Source organism: Microcaecilia unicolor, chromosome 10 (genome assembly GCF_901765095.1).
Source record: "Microcaecilia unicolor chromosome 10, aMicUni1.1, whole genome shotgun sequence".
Classification (NCBI taxonomy): domain Eukaryota; kingdom Metazoa; phylum Chordata; class Amphibia; order Gymnophiona; family Siphonopidae; genus Microcaecilia; species Microcaecilia unicolor.
Window position 1 is genome coordinate 202995324 of NC_044040.1, and position 19932 is coordinate 203015255.

A 19932-nucleotide genomic window follows, 5' to 3' on the forward strand; every position below is an offset into this window, starting at 1 on the left:
CTCACCTCTATCCACATGCTTATTCACCCCCTTCAAATAAATGTTTATCCACTCCTACCATGGCTGAGATAATATTTGTAGCACAGATAGAGAGGGTACACAACAGCATACACAAAAAGCATACAGAAAAAAGCAACACTGGGCCTTTAAGACTGGGACAATTGAAATTCTTTATTAATGACCCGACACGGGCTGTGTTTCGGCGTTAGACAACGCCTGCCTCAGGGGTCAAAGAAAAACTCAGTAATGTACACGTGGTCTAACTTCAATGCCCCAAACGTCAGTGAGAGATATTCGCTAATGGCCACACAGGCGGGAACAGGGCTCAATAACATAGTAACATAGTAGATGACGGCAGAAAAAGACCTGCACGGTCCATCCAGTCTGCCCAAGAAGATAAATTCATATGTGCTACTTTTTTTATTTGTACTGTCCTCTTCAGTGCACAGACCGTGTAAGTCTGGCCAGCCCTATCCCCGCCTCCCAACCACCAGCTCTGGCACAGACCGTATAAGTCTGCCCAGCACTATCCCTGCCACCCACCACCGGCTCTGGCACAGACCGTATAAGTCTGCCCAGCACTAGTCCCGCCTCCCAACCACCAGCCCCAGCACAGACCGTATATGTCTGCCCACACTAGCCCCGCCTCCCAACCACCAGCTCTGCCACCCATTCTAGGCTAAGCTCCTGAGGATCCCTTCTCTGTCGGAGCCTTCTCTGTCGGGTCATTAATAAAGAATTTCAATTGTCCCAGTCTTAAAGGCCCAGTGTTGCTTTTTTTTTTGTATGAGATAATATTTGACCATTTTGTCTGACCTCATGTGCAACTTTCTTTAAATCAATCACCTTACTTTCTAACTCTTCCTACTTTCTTACCCTTCTATATGTTACATCTTTGCTTTACCCTTCACTATCAATTATAATGTTCTATTACGTATTGTGTTGACATTGTAAATAGTATACCATGCTATACTTTGCATTGTTTTTGAGTATTTTTACTGCTGTAATTGTCTATTGCTCGTGTTTGATCTATTCTTACTGTACACCGCCTCGAGTGAATTCCTTCAAAAAGGCGGTAAAAAAATCCTAATAAATAAATGTGGTAGAATTGAGGGTCAAGATTTCCCTTGAATAAATCCCTTTAGTAAAAGCATGATTACATCAGATCTGCAGCCCACAGGTCTGAGGATGCTTCACTTTCCTTTCGGTAATGACCTACATACGTCAAATGCCACTTGGCACACGGCCTATATGCGCATCAGTAAATAAAAAAAATATTTTTTTCGGACACGCGTATCGGATGTGCGCCAAAAGTGAAATTACCGCGAGAGCCGCGCGGTAACTCCATTTTGGTGCGCGTTGGGCGCACGTAGACGCTTACGTGGCTTAGTAAAAAGGCCCCCCCCCCCAAAAACAAACCCGCTGCATCTCACAGGAACCCGAGGCTAAATTCAGCCTGTTAGAGGAAAAACAATGCAGAACCAAAGCAGCTTCCAGAACTCTCCATTGAATTCAATCACCTGACGTAATCAACTAGATCACCTGCCTTGAAATTGTTCCTAGGCCTACAGGCACTTTCAGCTAAGACAATAATTTGCCTAGAAATGACTGCTTGGGCACACAAAATTACAACATCTACTGTGTGGAATTTATAGGCCTATAACTTGGACGCTTCACACATTTCAGATTGATTTTATACTCATTAGCAGCAATTCACATCACTTAGACAAAGATGGGGATCTGCAGGAGTGCAAAGAAAGCTTGCTATAATGGAATGAGAGATAAAAGTTTCTCTTTTTTTTAAAGGCGACTCCGTCTTTTATCATCGCTGCTTCCTAAGCGTTAGCCAATAGGCACAGCTGCTTTGCTGGGTGATAGTTAATTAAAATGCTAATTTATTCAACCAGAAATTGTAGGCGGCTTTCACTAGATTAAAACTGGAAACATTTTATTGAATGATTTGCTCTCTGTGATAACAGAGCCCGTGGAAGGGCAGCTACGTTAAATTCTAGATTGTCAATGATTTGAGATGGGGGAGGTGTTGAAGTCTGTCAGGACTGATTGAGCACCCGGCATCTGTCATTGTGCCGAAGTGACTGGGGAATGACATTAGGAATCTTTTTTTCCCTGTAAGTACCAGAGCCCATCCAGCTAACAGTCGTACAAATGAAATATTTATAAGCTGTAACCTCTTATATTATTTATAATTTTATGAATTGCCTGGGTTTTATTTTGATTTACTAACTTTAGATTTTTGCCCCCTGAGGGATTAAGTATTCAAGCATCTATCTGGAAAAACTAGAAATGCTTTACAAAAATAGAGTCTTAGGCAGAAAGGACTATTCTGCATTCTGTAGTAAAGGGAAAAATTGTTGAGCGAGACCATTAGAGGTAAATTTGCAAAGGTGCAGGCACCTTTTGCCGAGGAAAAATAGAGATAACTTGCTTAAGGGGATCCTTTACGTAGGCATGCTGGCGTTTTTAGCGCACGTTAAAAATAGGTGCGCACGAAATGCTAAAGACACCCATAGGATTACATTGGCATCTTTAGCATTTAGCACGCACCTATTTTTAACATGCGCTAAATACGCCAGTATGCCAATATAAAAGACCCGCCCCCCCCCCTAAATCTGTTAATCTGGGTCTGCTACATCTGAACTTTGGGAGAGGAATTTTCACTAGCTATTTCCCCTGATAAAAGTGCTTTTTGAAAATTGCCCATCTTTCCTGTCGTGCATTCAGCAGAGGTGTTCCTGCGAACAATTTTGTATTTTCAAAACTACACATGGAAAATATATCGGCACATACATAACATAAGAACATAAGAGTAGCCATGCTGGGTCAGACCAGTGGTCCATCTAACCCAGTATCCTGTTTTCCAAACAGTGGCAAAGCCAGGTCACAAGTACCCGGCAGAAACCCAAATCATGGCAACACTCCATGCTACAAATCCCAGGGCAAGCAGTTGCTTCCCATGTCTGTCTCAATAGCAGACTATGGACTTTTCCTCCAGGAATTTGTCCAAACCTTTTTTTAAACCCAGATACACTAACCGCTGTTACCACATACTCCGGCAAAGAGTTCCAGAGCTTAACTATTTGTTGAGTGAAAAAATATTTCCTCCGATTTGTTTTAAAAGTATTTCCATGTAACTTCCTCGAGTGTCCCCTAGTCTTTGTACTTTTGGAACGAGTAAAAAATTGTTTTACTTCTAATCGTTCTACACCACTCAGGATTTTGAAGACCCCAATCATATCTCCCCTCGTCCGTCTCTTTTCCAAAAACAAAAAGCAGGTGCAAACAAACCTCTGCAGATTCTTTTCCCCAAAAGCAATTTTCAAACGGTAAGTGTGCACATGCTTTCCCTTTGAGAACTGTAGACTTTGCAATTATCAGCAGATATTTAAAAATCCTCCCCCCCCCGACCCCCCCCCCCCCCCCCCCGACCCTCCCCCTTAGATGCCCTGATATTGAATCATACACTACTTGGACATAATGGGCTGAAAAATCTGCATGAAGAAAAAAATACGCCTAGGCGAATTCTCTAAGGTACACCTAAATGTTATATAATAGGCTTAAAGTTCCACGCGGTATATTGAATAATGCCGAGCACCTCTCCATGCAACCAAATTTGGTCGCGTCTACTTAGACCATGTTTTACCTAGTGTAAATCCCGACACCTAAATTAGGTGCAGTCCCCCCGGATTCTATATAGTGCGCTTAGATTTAGGCACCAAATTGGCCCAGAGTCTATAACAGCGTGCTTAACTTAATTGGCTTAACAAGCTAATGAGCACTAAATGGCGCTGATTAGAATTTAGGCGCACAACTTGCTAAGCTTATTCTGTAATGATATGTGCCAAGCTTCTAACATGCGGAGGCAAAAAGGGGTATGGTTATGGGTGGGGAAATGGGCATTTCATGGGCATTCCAAAATTTAGACATCTAGTTATAGAATATGGCCCAGTGCACCTAAATCTACGCTCTGAGATTTAGACCAGGTTTTCATTGGCGTAAATGGATGCACGCAGATATCGCTGCTGAAATATCAACTAAATCTAGTTGCTGATTATAGAATACGCTTAGTCAGCACTGATCTCAGTGCTGAAATTTTAGGTGCCATGTATAAAATTTCCTCCAGAGCGGGTATCTAATATAATAATTCGCACCTCAGATGTTCTGAAGCTGACTCCGTGGCAGCGTGGCAGTGAAGCCGTGTAGTGTTCATAGGGTTCGTAATCGCACTCCCGATCACTGCCCCGCCCTTGAGGGAACTCTGTGGTTTTGCTTCTGTTTCTGCAGTTCCTGTGGTCCCTCCCTTCTGCAAACAGGAAATGAGGGCGGGACCAGAGGAACAGCTGAAAGAAGCAGCGTCTGTACTTGCTACACTTCAGTGTAGCCGGACGAGCAGGAGGTAAAACCTTTTAAACAGCAGCTGCCACGTACGAAGGGCTGGGGCACCCGCACACGTCCTCCTTGCTGTCGGAGGCCACAGAGGGAGGGAGGCGCTGGCCGGCGGAAATGGGAGGAGGGGGCACAGACATCGGAGGAGAGGGGGGGCCTGGATAGAGTGGGGGTCCTGAGATGAGACAGAGGGGGAGGGGGTGCTGCGATGACAGGGGGAGGGGGTCCTGAAATGACAGGGGGGTCCTGAGATGAGGGGGGAGGGGGGAGAGGAGGGGGGAGAACATTAGTGGCAGAAGGTCATTACCTTGCTAGTGCCCGTTTCATTTCAATGAGAAACGGGCTTTTTTTACTAGTATTCTATAATAATGTGTATAGATTTTCAAAATGCCCATGACCCGCCCATTCCACCCCCATTACCACGCCCCCTTTTCAACTGTACGACTTGGAATTTATGCACAGCATGATACAAAATACACTTAGCGAGTTCCGTGCGTAAATCATAATTAATGCCAATTGCTGATAATTACTTTCTTTAAATTACTCATCTTACTTTCTAACTCCTCTTAATCTTTTACCTATCTATATGTTCCTTCTTTGTTTATACCCCACACTGTCAATTAAAATGTTCTATTACATATTGTGTTGACATCGTAAATAGTATACCATGCCATACTTTGTATTGTTATTTGAATATTTTTACTGCTGTAATTGTCTATTGCTCATGTTTGATTTATTCTTACTGTACACCGCCTTGAGTGAATTCCTTCAAAAAGGCGATCAATAAATCATAATAAATAAATAAACATCCAATTAACAGCACTGATTAGCTAATTAACCAACTAAGTTATGCGCATTGCTATAAATACGCTTCGCCAGTGCAGACAGCAATAATTGAATCACTACAGGCGCCGGGGGGGCACCTGTAAAGTACATTAGGGAGGGAAGGGATTCAGCAACATGCAGGCAGATGCTGGGACGCCAAGGAGGAGGAGAGATGTTGATGTAGGGTGCTGCTGCTGGGTGGGCCTGAGCCAAGAATGGGTGGGCCTGTGCCCACCCAGGCCCACCCGTAGCTACACCACTGTAACGTGTTTTCTATGACAAGATGATAGCTGTCTGATGAGTATAATGAGGGAGCAGTTTTTGAATATAATGATATAGCTGTTATGATGTTGTTTTGTTGTGATTTGTGATCTGTATTCTGCTATGTTGTAGCACTGTTGCTTGCTGAGAATTTTGCGAGTGAGCAGAATATACATCCTATGTAATAATTCTCACCTCCAACGTTCTGACTTGCTGCCTAGGACTGTGGCTTATTCTGAGTTGGCCTGCTAGGCTCCATAGATCAGGCTGACATCACCGTAGCCATTATGATGTCAACTTCAGAACCCGGGGGGAAAAAAAACATGCCTCACAGCTGATCCATGTCCAGAGGAGGGTCGCTGGACATGGGTGGCTGGAGGGGAGGCAGGGGAGAGAGGAGGGTCGCTGGACATGGGTGGCTGGAGGGGGTAGGGGAGAGAGAAGGGTCGCTGGACCTGGGTGGCTGCAGGGGGGGCAGGGGAGAGAGGAGGTTCGCTGGGCATGGGTGGCTGCAGTGGGCGTAGGGGGAGAGGAAGGTCGCTGGACATGGGTGGCTGCAGGGGAGCCGAGGAAAATCTTGCTAGCGCCCGTTTCATTTGTGTCAGAAATGAGCCTTTTTTACTAGTTTTTAAATAAAAACAAATACAATAAAGTAATTCAACAGCACCAAGATTTTGAGGGCAGTAAAAAGACAGCAGGTGGGTATTTTAAATTCCCTCTTTTCCCTGGAGACCCTAACCCAGCACTTCTCCCTTTGGCTGGCAGGAGACTGGGTGGGTGCTTAACAGCATACTAATGTCTTAATACACAGGGCTAGTCTTACTGTATGAGCCACAAGGTTATGGGATCGCATGGCTCATACAACGAGGTTGGCCATCCTTTCTACTGACCATAAGGGCTGAACCACCAGGAAAGAAATTATATCTGCCCTATGCCCTTTCCTAGCCCCAGAATCTCAGGGCTCTCGGCAACTGCATGGTTTGCTTAATGGAAGCGCCAGCCCTGATTCTAATGCAGTGAAAGGGCAGAGAAATCTTACACTCAGCTACTATCTAATATTTATTTCCATCGCAGAGAGGATACTCCTTTGTTTAATGCCCTTAGTTATGTCCTCCAGACTTTATTTGAATTAATTTCTTCTCATTTGAATCTGCTTTCACTGCTGAGCGAAGGTGCTCTGAAGTTTGGTAATTGTGGTATTTCAGCAAAGAATAACATTATTATTGCTCTCACAGAGGCTGGTGGAAATTAACAGTGTGATTAAGAGGGCTGCTGACTTCTCATGAGGGTGTCATCCATTCCAAGAGGGTGAGTGGAGAGGCACTGACAGAAATTACTGCAGTGAGGCAAGAAGAGGAAGCCAAATCAGAGACAAGATCAATTGTCTGCCTTTACACAGTGCAGAGAGCTACGGCCAAAACAGTGCAGAGTGCAGGAGGCTAAGAAGAAAAAACAGTGGGGTAGAGATTCAGCCAGCAGAAGTGAGTGTCACAACCCCGAGTTCTGGCCAGCACCCCGGCTCAACCGAGGGCCTTTCGCTCCAGGACATCGCCTTTCTCTGGCTTGCTGCATCGATAGCTGGTGGCGTCCTTAGGTGCGTGTGTCAGCACGCCTTTTCTAAGAGCCACAGCGGGAGAATGGGTTGGGCTTGCCTGGCTGAAGTCAGCCCTCCGAGCCCATTTAGGGCAATGGGATCTTTCCTCTGTCTTTGCAACGGGTCTATGCCTTGAGTTTGCCTAGTTTCACTTCAAGCCAGTGTTGCCTTGGTGCGTTGCCTGCCCTGTCTCCAGCTCCAGCCTTGCCTGCCTTGTCTCCAGCTCCAGCATTGCCTTCTTGCCCTGCATCCAGCTCCAGCCTTGTCTCCAGCCCAGCCTTGCCTACCTTGTCACCTGTTCTACAGTTCCTGCTGAGCCTGGGCCTCGTCTGGGTGACTGGGGCCTGGCTAACCCTCGGGTTGACCGGACAGCTCTAACCCGACTGCGGCCCAAGAGCTCACCTTCGTTGAACAGTGACAGATTGCGAAGGCCATGAGCTCAGACGAGTCACCCACTTTGAGGATCCTCCAGCAGTTGGATCCACAGCTTCAGCACTTATCTAGTTCTGTCCAGGACCTAGCTTTTTGCATGGACCAGTTCCAGCAACTTGCAGGTGTTGTTCAGGCTCTGTCTGATCGCTTGGACCACCAGATGTCTGCAGCACCCCAGGCCTTGGCCTCTGCTTTTCCAGACTGTTCTGGTGCATGCGTCCACAACTCCAGGTATTTGTTTCGTGGTTCCCCTGAGGTACAACAAGAACGCCAAAGACTGCAGAGGATTCATTAACCAGTGCCGGATAATTTTTGAACTCCAAGCTAGAGATCTCTCCTCTGACAGGGTCTGAGTGGCCTACCTTATTTCCTTGCTGTCCGGCCAAGCCTTGGCGTAGGCATCTCCACTCTGGGAATGAAGTGATCCATGCTAGATGACCTCCATAGTTTCTTGGGACAGTTCAAGAGGGTGTTTGAAGAGCCTGGGAAAGTCACCATCGGCAGTTCCTGAGCCTCTTAAATTGAAAGATGTGGACCCATACAGTTCCACACTTTGGCTTCTGAACTAGGTTGGAACGAGAGTCTTGTCACAGCCTTCTGACAGGGGTTGGCCCCCCAAATCAAGGATGAGCTGGCAGGGCGGGACCTCCCTATTGCATTAGATGGCCTAAACGGCCTCACGGTAGATATCTGGTTCCAGGAGCTGGCCCGGGAGTGGCAATCACCAGAAAAGACATCGCTGAGGGTGCCTAGTTCTAGAGCTTAAATACACTTTGAATGAAAAAATATTTTCTCCTATTTTTTTTAAAGTATTTCCATGTAATTTAATTGAGTGTCCCATGGTCTTCGTGCTTTTTGAAAGAGTGAAAAATCGATTCTCTTCTACCCATTCTATGCCACTCAGGATTTTGTAGACTTCAATCATATCCCCCCTCAGCTGTCTCTTTTCCAAGTTGAAGAACCCTAACCTCTTTAGCCTTTCCTCATTTTAGTCACTCTTCTTTGAACCTTTTCTAATTCCGCTATATCTTTTTTGAGACATGGTGACCAGAACTGAAAGCACTACTCAAGGTGAAGTCGCATCATGGAGTGATACAGAAGCATTATAATATTCTTGGTCTTATTTTGCATCCCTTTCCTAATAATTCCTAGCATCCTGCTTGGTTTTTTTCGCCGCCACTGCACACTGGGCAGAAGATTTCAGTGTATTATAATGTTTTTATGTTGTTTTATATATATGTCTTATTTAGATTTATATATCAATTAATTTTTATGTTATGTCAAATGTTTATTTTTACTGTTTTTATTTGTAGACTCCTGATGCAGACCCTTTGGCCAAAACACAACGGTTGTGTCGAGTCAAATATACGAGTCAAATATACTAATTAATAAAATTTGGTTTTAGCTTTACTGTGATCCAGTCTCTGGGACTCCTGGTTTTGTGCCCACTTTTTTGTTTGTTTTACAAAGTATCCGTGGGTCTTCTTTGAGTTCTCCACGCTTTGTGGATTCTCTATTGTCTACAGTGACACCTAGATCTTTTTCTTGAGTGCTGACCTTATAGCATCAGGTAACTATGATTCAGATTATTCTTCCCAATATGCATCACTTTGCATTTGTCCACATTAAATTTCATCTGCCATCTGGATGCCCAGGGCTTCCAGTTTCCAAAAGGTCTTCCTGCAATTTTTCACAATCCACATGCGTTTTGACAACTTTGAATAGTTTTGTGTCATCTGCAAATTTAATCACCTTGTTGTTACGATTTCTAGATCATCTATAAATCTGTTAAATAGCACCGGTCCCAGTACAGATCCCTGTGGCACTCCACTATTCACCCTCCTCCATGGAGAAAAATGGCCATTTCACCCTACCCTCTGTTTTCTGTCCAATAACCGATTCCTAATCCACAGAAGGACATTGCATCCTATCCCATGACTTTTTAATTTTCTCAGGAGTCTCTCATGAGGAACTTTGTCAAAAACTTTCTGAAAATCTAGATCACCCAGCTCACCTTTATCCACAAGTTTATTTACGTCTTCAAAGAAATCAAACAAATTGGTGAGGCAAGACCTCCCTTGGCTGAACCCATGCTGACTCTGTCCCATTAAACCATGTTTGTCTAGGTGTTCCGTAATTTTATTCTTTATAATAGTTTCTATTATTTTCTCTGGCACTGAAGTCAGGCTTGCCAGTCTGTAATTTTCCAGATCACCCCTAAAATCCGTTACATTGGCGATCCTCCAATCTTCAGGTACTACAGATGGTTTTAATAACAAGTTACAGATCACTAACAACAGATCAGAAATCTCATGTTTGAATTCTTTCCGTACCCCGGGGTGTATGCCATCCGGTCCAGGTGATTTATCACTCTTTTTTACTTGTCGATTTGGCTCAGTATATCTTCCAGGTTCACCAAGATTTATTTCAGTTCCTCTGCATCATCACCCTTAAAAACCATTTCTGGTACAGGTAGATCTCTTACATCTTCTTCTGTAAAGACCAAAGCAAAGAATTAATTCAATCTCACCGCTATGGCCTTGTCCTCCCTGAGTGCCTCTTTCGCTTCTTCATGATCTAACGGTCCCATGGATTCCCTCACAGGCTTTCTGCTTCTGATAGACCTGAAAAAGGTGTTACTGTTGAGTTTTTGTCTCCACAGCTCTAGTCATATCAGGACGGGAGTTTTTTTTTTTTGCTATAATATAATATCAGGGACTATTTTTACCTGTTTGGGGGTTTGTTTATGATTGTATTATGTTATATATTTTGTATTTTGATGTAAAGGTCTTGCTGTATTGTTAGTTTTGCCTTTCTCTTATGAATATTGGTTATATGTTGCCTGAAACATTTTATATGGGCAGGAATCTCATAAACTTAAATAAATAAATTGATAGATTAAATGAGCAGGCAAGTAAGGAGTGGCATTAAGTGGTGAACCTGCTGTAGGACGTTTTATTATGAAGAAAGCATTTGGCCCAGCAGAAAATAAACAGTGAGAGTATGACAGACTATACCTGCCTGCACAAAGCCCTTGCAAGCCACAGACATAAACAGTACTGAAAGATCATCCGCTATGAGAGATCACGCAGGCCCCTTCTCCATTAACGACTTCAAGGCTGAAGAAAAGGAGCAAGGCCATGGCAGGAAGTGGCCAAGCAAGGCAACTTCCCTAGGAGAGAGCTAAGACATATCTACAGGAGAGAATGTTCTGTACTACTGTCTGTGTCTTTCTTTCTTTACCGATTCTACAAAAAGTTATCATGACCTATGAACATTCCAGTTTTCTCCTGGACCAGTACAGACACTGAAATTTTGGACTTGTAATAGCATGAATCTTAATGTTAAAAAGGCAATGGCATTTATATTTTACCTAGTTATATAGAGGTATATTCAGTAAAGGCAAAAAGTTGTGATCTTACTGTGTCCATCTGAGTGGTGTAGAATAAGTAGAAGTAAATCAATTTTTTACTCATTCCAAAATTACAAAGACTTTGGACACTCAAGGAAATTTTAAAACAAATAGGAAGAAATATATTTTCACTCAACGAATAGTTAAGCTCTGAAACTCTTTGCCAGGGGATGTAGTAACAGCGGTTTAGCGTATCTGGATTTTTAAAAGGTTTGGACAAATTCCTGGAGGAAAAGTCCATAGTCTGCTATCGAGACAGACGTGGGGAAGCAACTGCTTGCCCTGGGTTTGGTAGCGCAGAATGTTGCTGCTATTTGGGTTTCTGCCAGGTACTTGTGACCTGCCTTGGCCACTGTTTGGAAAACAGGATACTGGGCTAGATGGACCATTGGTCTGACTCAGTATGGCTACTCTTATCTGGCCAAACTTTGGAGTCCTTTTACCAAGCTGTCGTAAAAAAGGCCCTGGGGCCGTTTTTGCTGCGCACTGAGGCCCTTTTTACTGCAGCAGGTAAAAAAGGCTGAAAATAGCCATGGCCAAGCGGTAAGATTGCTCTTACAGCGTGGCCATGTGAAGGGGAGCACTTAGCACCACCCACTGAGGTGGTGGTAAGGGTTCCCAAGGTAACCTGGCGGTAACCAGGTAGCAAGCAGCGCTGCCCGATTACCAATGGGTTAGTGCTGTGCTAAAAACTACAGGCCCATTTTCCCTAGTGCGGGAAATGGCTCACGCCAAGCCTGGAACTCCCACCGACGCCCGCGATGGGCCTGCGGTAGCTCCGGATTAGCGTGTAGTAAGAGGGTCCCTTTTTGTATTAAATCTGCTGCATTTCTACATTGTTTATTACAATAAATTAAATGGCTTGCATTTGGACGTTTTTGACATGGTCGTCTTTGGTTTCGAAAATCGCCGAAAGTCAGAAACGTCCATGTCTAGGGACATCCATATCTAGGGACTTCCAAATTTAAGGATTTGGACGCCTCCAAGGTATTTTCAAAACGAAAGATGAACGTCCATCTTTTTTCGAAAATACAGGTTTCCCCACCCCCCGGATATCGCTGTTTTGCAAGGACGTCCAAATCGCAACTTGGACGTTTCTTTCGAAAGTGCCCCTCCACGTTAGTATTCTGTAAAGGTCAGGCACACTTTATAGAATAACAGGCTTCGCACAGATCCTTCTAGCGCCTAACATTTGGTACCATATACAGAGTCCAGCCGTATATGTGTTACATACAAAAAGAACCGTTATTCCAGTTTAAACCAGTATTGAAAAGTGTTTGGAGTGCAATATTGCAGAATGATTTTCTTTCTCACTTCATGCTGTTCTGTGAGGGTTATAATATGCATTTAGTAAGATTATCTAGGACACAGCGGGATAGCCCTCAATCTAGTGACAAGATCATTATGACATTTGGTAACATAAGAAAATATGCTGAGGGACAGACATTTCCTGTAGCTTTATGAATAAGAAAACCTGGAAGACACCCCTCCCCCTCCCTCTTCACATAGCTATTTTTGGTGTCAAAACTGAGGATTGTTTGAAAATATATTATATTATATATTTTTATTAGTAGTAGTAGTAGTATTATATTATTATATTAAAATTATATTATTATTAGGGCTGTTCACTGATTAAAATGTTTAATCGTATTGGTTGATCGCATAAAGTGTCCCCCTCACATTTTCACCTGTATAGTGCAAAATATGGACTGCAGATGTCAATTCTCAAAACTGACATATTGTACTTTAGTTACTAAACTGAAAATAAAATCATTTTTCTTACCTTTCTTGTCTGGTGATTTTATTTTTCTCATCATCTTATTCCCTGTCTCTGATTCTGTTCCTCTGTCTGTGCTCTGAACTCTATTTTCAGGGCCTTCTCTCTCCTCCCTTTTTCACTTCTTCCCCTATAACATCTTTCACATTCAACTTTCTGCCATTTTTCTTCCTCCTTATATCTGTTTTGTTTCTATCCCTTCCCTTCCACTTCACCCATGGTCACCATCTCTTTTTTCCTTCAGTCTCTCCTCCCCTCCACTCCATGGGCACCATCTCCTCCGGGCCTCTCCTCCCCCCACCCTGTGGGTATCATCAGTGGTGTGCTGGAGCAGGCTCTCACAGGCTCTCGAGAGCCGTTTGTTAAGTTTTTAAGAATTTTGGGAGCCGGTTCTCCATGGCTACTTTAACAAATGGATCCCAAAATGTGGGCTTTGGCCCCTCCTGAATTCTCTTTTACTTTGCTGGCGAGACAGAGCCCCCTGTTAACAATTTACCAGCACACCCCTGGCATATCATCTCCTCTCTTCTCTCTAGCGCCTGACTCCTGCAGCAGGAAACAGGAAGTTTAATCAGAGAAGGCGGGACACTAGAGAGGGAGGGCTCCGGTTACAGAGAGGAGTGGAGCGGCGTGTGCTTAATGCTGCTGTGTGTACAAGGCAAGTTCGGAGGGTGGCGGACGGGCAGGATGAGATGCCAGGGGTGGCAGGAGAGAAAAGGCTGCTAATGTACGGTGGTGGGTAGGAGAGAACAAGCTGCAGGAGCACCGGGGAGAGAGGGGGCAGAGGTAGGAGAGAGCAGTATGATGCGATTAATCGAGTTAAAATTATTAGCGCAAGTTAAAAATGTTGACCCGATTATTCATGTTAAAGCACATTAAATGAACAGCCCTAATTATTATATAGCTATTATTGGTTTCAAAACTGTTGGGCTATTTTTGGCCTGCTTCTGGGCATGAATCAGGCTGGAAAAGATTTGGCTACCTGGCAACTCTAGGTGGCCCAGCCAGTTGCTGTTTCAGGAAACCATACTGAGGAGGAGATGGGCCCCTCTTGTGAAGATATTTCTTCCTGCTGCAATTGCTGTTGAAAATGACTTTGGAGTTGTGGGACTGGGGAGATGCCGGACTCTTTGGCTGCTGTTTGGGCCTAAGGGAAGGAGACCCATAGCTGGGCGCGGTGGAGTGCAAGTATTCCCCTGAGCCCCGGGCCAAACTCTGTGGAACAGGGCAAAACCCTGGATTGCTCCTACTGTTTGCCTGATTTTATTTATTTATTGCACTTGTATCCCACATTTTCCCACCTGTTTGCAGGCTCAATGTGGCTTACAAAGACCTATCATGGCATCACCATTTCAGGGTAAAAGATACAATGGATGTTACAGGGGTATCTATAATATTAGCAAAATTCGCCCATTCCTCTCTGAACAGACCACCCGAACCCTCGTCCACTCGCTCGTTACCTCTCGTCTTGACTATTGCAACCTTCTCCTCGCTGGCCTCCCGCTTAGCCACCTATCCCCCTTCAATCTGTCCAAAATTCCGCCGCACGTCTTATCTACCGCATGAACCGATACTCTCATATCACCCCTCTCCTCAAGTCGCTTCACTGGCTCCCGATCCGCTACCGTATACAGTTCAAGCTTCTCCTATTGACCTTCAAGTGCAATCAATCTGCAGCCCCCCATTACCTCTCTACCCTCCTCTCCCCATATGTTCCCACCCGTAACCTCCGCTCTCAGGACAAATCACTCCTTTCTGTACCCTTCTCCACCACCGCTAACTCCAGACTCCGCCCCTTCTGCCTCGCATCACCTTATGCCTGGAACAGACTTCCCGAGCCCATACGCCATGCGCCCTCCATGCCCATTTTCAAGTCCTTACTCAAGGCCCATCTCTTCTCCCTTGCTTTTGGTGCCTAACCACCTTCCCATTCCTGATACCTACACTGACTACATAGTTTTTACCTTTAGATTGTAAGCTCTCTTGAGCAGGGACTGTCCTTCCCCATGTTTAAACTTGTACAGCGCTGCGTAACCCTGGCAGCGCTATAGAAATGCTAAGTAGTAGTAGTAGAGGTATCGAGTGACAAGGCTAACAAGTTGATCTAAGCAGCGATTTTAGAAACAGAAGAGACTGTCAGAATAAAGAAGGCGTGGTACCGTGTTGTAGATGGTTATGGATTCTCATGGTAGGCTTTGGTGAAGAGGTAGGTTTTCAGCGATTTGCGAAAGTTGGTTATTTCTTGAATTGTTTTCAGGTGGGTTGGCAGTGCATTCCATAGCTGCGTGCTCTTGTAGGAAAAGCTGGACGCATGTGTTCATTTGTGTCTTAAACCTTTGCAGCTGGGGAAGTGTAGATTGAGAAAACTGCAGGCAGATCTATTGGCATTTCTGGAAGCGAGGTCAACGAGGTCAAGCATATAAGGCGTCTCCATAAATGATTTTATGAACAATCGTGCATATTTTGAACGTGGTCCGTTCTTTAAGTGAGAGCCAGTGTAATTTCTCTCTTAGGGGTTTTGCGCTTTCAAATTTAGACCTTCCAAATATAAGTCTGGCTGTGGTATTTTGGGCAGTTTGAAGTTTCTTGATAATTTTGAACTCATGCACTGGAATGGCAGTAGTTCTGACTGCTGCTTTAGTTTTGTACCAGTGGGGGACATTATTTGTAAAGAGAACAAGGATTGAGAACAGAATGAGTTGGGACTTTGGGCTGAGGTTTTTCTTTTGGAGGCAACCGTGAAGACACGGGCTGTGTTTTTCAGCAGGCAAGATTTGGGCCTTCTGAGCTTTGCTTTTGTTTGTGGCTGCCAAGAGGTCGTTGGGGAGGGTCCTTCAAGTAAAGGATTGTCCCTAATTTTTGTTTTGCCCCAGAAGGGACAAGAGGCTTATTAGGGGCTGTTTTCTTTCGCTGTTTAAGAATGTGAGCACTCTTTTGGAGACTATTTTGGACTGGAATATATGCTTATTTTGGTATATGGATGAACTGTGCTGTTCACTCTTGACCCTATCTGTTAGGCCCTAGCCTAGCCTATTCTCTAGCCTGCTGCAACACACCCATTTTTAGGTTTGTATTGGTTTAAAAAGCCTGTTGCCTGCTGAGGAAGGGCTAACATTGTGAACTGAAGCCTTATTATTTGTTCTGTGCTAACTCCAATGATCTGAACGATTAAAGTGATTTTTCTGGGACACTGCAGTGTTAAACTACCTGCTGAACTTCTTCCTGTGTTTTACATGAATTTCTACATTGCACACTGCTGACTCCCAATATTTTGCCCTGTCTGGCCCGGCTGACCGTGCTGGGTGTCACAACATGCAATGCAGACAGTGTATGCAAACCTATCATAAGCATAGTCATCACAGTTCTAAAAACCTGACTGGCTGGTGCTCCACCAATAGTGAACTAAGAGCCACTGTTCAGGAAAGGAATTCTCAACCCAATCCTTGGGACACACACTGCCAGGCAGGTTTTCAGAGATATCCACAATGATGATTGTGCGTGACAGAATTGAACATGCTACATCCCTTCCAACTGGCTTTGGTGATCAGGAAAGGTTTGGGAAGCCGTAGAAGCAGCAAATAAAAAGGCAGCTCCTTTCAAGTTAAGTAGAAATACATCCCTGCATCTTAAGAACAGAGAGAGTTTGTATTCAACGAACAGTGCAAACTTTGGCATTTCAAATCCCTGGGCTTTGTGATAGCGGTTCACAAAAGAAGAGATCCATTGTCTTCACAGGATGTAATAACGTGATGTCAAACATTTTTGCAGCACAAGAACAACTAATAACAGCAAGGGGGACATTTCACGATGAGCTGCATATTACTGCCATGTTTTTAACACAGCAGTAATTTGCATGTTCATTGAATACTGCAGCCCGTGGGCAATTCTTTCGTGGAAAGCTCTCAGTAGAAGCCATGCGGTCAGCAGCTCTACTGCACTGCTTTCTGCATCAACCCCAGCGTTGAGGCGCAGCCTACTGTTCAGAGTTAGTGTGTTAAAAACAGCAGGGTTCAATCCCCACTGATGCTCCTTGGGACCTTGACAAAGTCACTGTCTTAAGTACAAAACAAAGGGGCTTTTTTACTAAGGCGCGGTAAACCTAACACGGGCCTACCGTGTACTAAAAGAATACTACCATGGGATGCGCTGAGGCATCCTGTTTTCCACTTAGCGCACCCTAATCTTGCACTGGAAAATATCGTCTATTTTCCAGTGTGGGAAGCATGCCCATGGGCGGAGATTAGGCATGCATGTGCTAATCAGGTAGCACAGGCACATTACCCGATTAGCGTGAGAACAGCACGGGAGCCCTAATCACCTCCTAAATAGGTGGCAGTAAGGGCTCACAGTAATGGCACGCACCAATGGGAAAATTAATCACGTGGCCATTACCAAAAAATATTGAAAGGCCTGCATTTTACCGCCATGCTAAAAGCAGCCACAGTACACGGGAAACTCACGTACTGACAACAGCGCCGGACAATGTTTAGCGCAGCTTAGTAAAAGGATCCCAAAGGTTTTAAGATTTTAGACTGTGAGCTCTCCAAAGTCTGAAAGTTACCCACAGAACCTGAATTTACACTGCTACGATAGTCTTCAGGCTTGTGAGTAAAATATAAGAAACTATAAATAAAAAAGAAAGCTCTTTAGAACCAGGAAATTGCCTTCTGGTCCCTTAGCTCGGATTTGAAAAAAGAAAATATTGAGATGTAAACAATGCAGTTGTAGATTTTTTTTTTTTTTTGAAGCCCTGAAGTCCGAACTATGAAGAGAACAATCATCTTCAATTACAGAAGCTCCCAAAGTTTAAATGTATTTTTCATGAAACAACAACTTAGCCATGCTTAAGCGGCAAATCCAGTATATATTAGAAATATTTTAAATAAATAAAATAAAAATAAGCGTAAAGTAAGGCTAGTGCTGGGCAGATTTCTAGTCTGTGTCCCAATTATGGCTCGATTGATCTGGTTGGCCTGGTGTGGACTTCAACGACAACTTCAGTACCTGAAAATTAAGCCAGTGCCAGGCAATTATTTATGTTCTGTACCCTGAAAATAGAAGACAGCACAAGATCAAGAATGTTTATGTTAAGATATCATATATACTAGACGTTTATCTTGTTGAGAAGACTGGATGGATCATGCAGGTCTTTATCTGCCATCATCTACTATGTTAACTAGTATTTTTGATGTTAATTCTTAAATCGTGTTTGGTTTTAAAACAGCACCATCTAGTGATTGGAAGTAATATAACATGATGAAGGGAATATGAACAGTTATTAGCAAATTAGCATTCTAATTTATTGCAACAAAGTATGAAATAATAAAATCTCAGTGAAGCTGTATTATATACAAATCTGTAAATTGCATGTCCCTTTTTGTAAACTGAAAACATTTTTTGAAAGATACTAAAAGGCTCTAATACAAATAGGGGGAAGGCATAGTGTTTAGAGCACTATTCTGACAACCAGCAAAACTAGGGTTCAGATCCCACTAACACTCCATCCCCCCAAGTCTATAAACTTGCACGCACCATTTTACGCTTAGCGTACAAGTACACCACCTTGACTGAATTCCTTCAAAAAGGCGGTAAATAAATCCAAATAAATAAATAAGTTAAACATGAAAGTTATAGAATACCGCCAGTTATGCACATAACCTAATTTAATAATTAGCTGCTAATTGGTCTTTAGAATCAATTACTGGTTATAATTGATGTTAATTGGAATTAATTAGCATTTAAACACGTAACTGCCCTTAGGATTTTAGAATTAGAGTGTGGAAAATCCATAGCGCAACTGCAAGGAGCGAGGGCCTGTGAGGAGCATGGGTGGGTCAGGGGCACTTACTCACTAAGGGGTACTTTTACTAAGTGCACTGAAAAATGGCCTGCGGTAGTGTAGGTGCGTGTTTTGGGCACGCACAGATCCATTTTTCAACCTTTTTAAAAAGTTTTGCCAAAAATGGACGCATGGCAAAATGAAAATTGCTGTGCATCCATTTTGGGTCTGAGACCTTACCGCCAGCCATTGACCTAGCGGTAAATTCTCATACGGTAACCGGGCAGTAATGACCTACGTGCATCAAATGTCACTTGGAGCGTGTTCGAAACGTGCATCCAAAAATATTCAGACGTGTGTATCGGACACACACCAAAAATGAAATTACCACAAGAACCACACAGTAGCCGGGTGGTAGCTCCATTTTGCGCTCAGAGCCTAATAAAAAGGAAGGGCTTGTCACAGCAGAGTGGGAGCTCATCTGTGAGTAACGTACGGACTGCACAGAGGATTTGTTCCTAGTCTAAAGTTCCTGGCTCTCGCTGTGAACCGGGCCCCCCCAGCTGCTGTTATGAGCCTGGATGATGGAGACCAGTGAAGTTGTATGTATAGTGTATTATTGCTTCTTTTCCTGGTCTAAGAACTCTTTGCATTGCTTAGATGTAGAGACCAGTGATGTAATGATTGTTTAGCTAATCATTGTATATATCCTACTCATTGTAGAATTTAGCTCCTCTAATAAAGGTTTTCATTTACTTATTACGAATCCAAAAGAATCCAAAGTAGTCTGTGTCAGTGAGACAGGCTGTAAATCCATAGCAGTTCATTGCCTTTATAGAATACTAGAGTAACTGCCAATATATAATTCAATTTTGGCACACAGCATCTAACTTTGGACGACTTGTGGAGAATTACTCCCCTTCTGATATTGGGCAAGTCACTTTCTCATTATCCTACTTGAATCTGAATAATGTTGTAAAACATCTTGAGCATCATTGGAAAGATGGGCTAAAAAATCTTGTATTATCAGGAGTAATCTAAGGAAATATTCCTATACAGAACAGATGGAAGTACATAAAGACTGCCACATGGTGGAGACAAAGATAACATCTGAACTCAAGAAAGCACGGGATATGCGAGGGAGAGCTCAGTAGCTAGTATAGATACACCACGTGATCTTCATCCGTCATAATTTTCTACATTTCTATGGATATCACTCCTTATCCAAGTCTGTCTTTGTTTACTTCTTCATTGGTTCTCTACCATTCAGGATAAATGACCAACACCGAGCCCCTCCCCCATGTCTTGCTTTCGTTAATATTATACTCTGCACTGAAACAGAATACTAATCTCTGAGGGAGAGAAAGGGACTGTAGTGGATGGACAGACTGATGGATGGTATATCATGTCCACTCCCCCCTTTTTTTTAAAGAAAGGCAGTATATCGT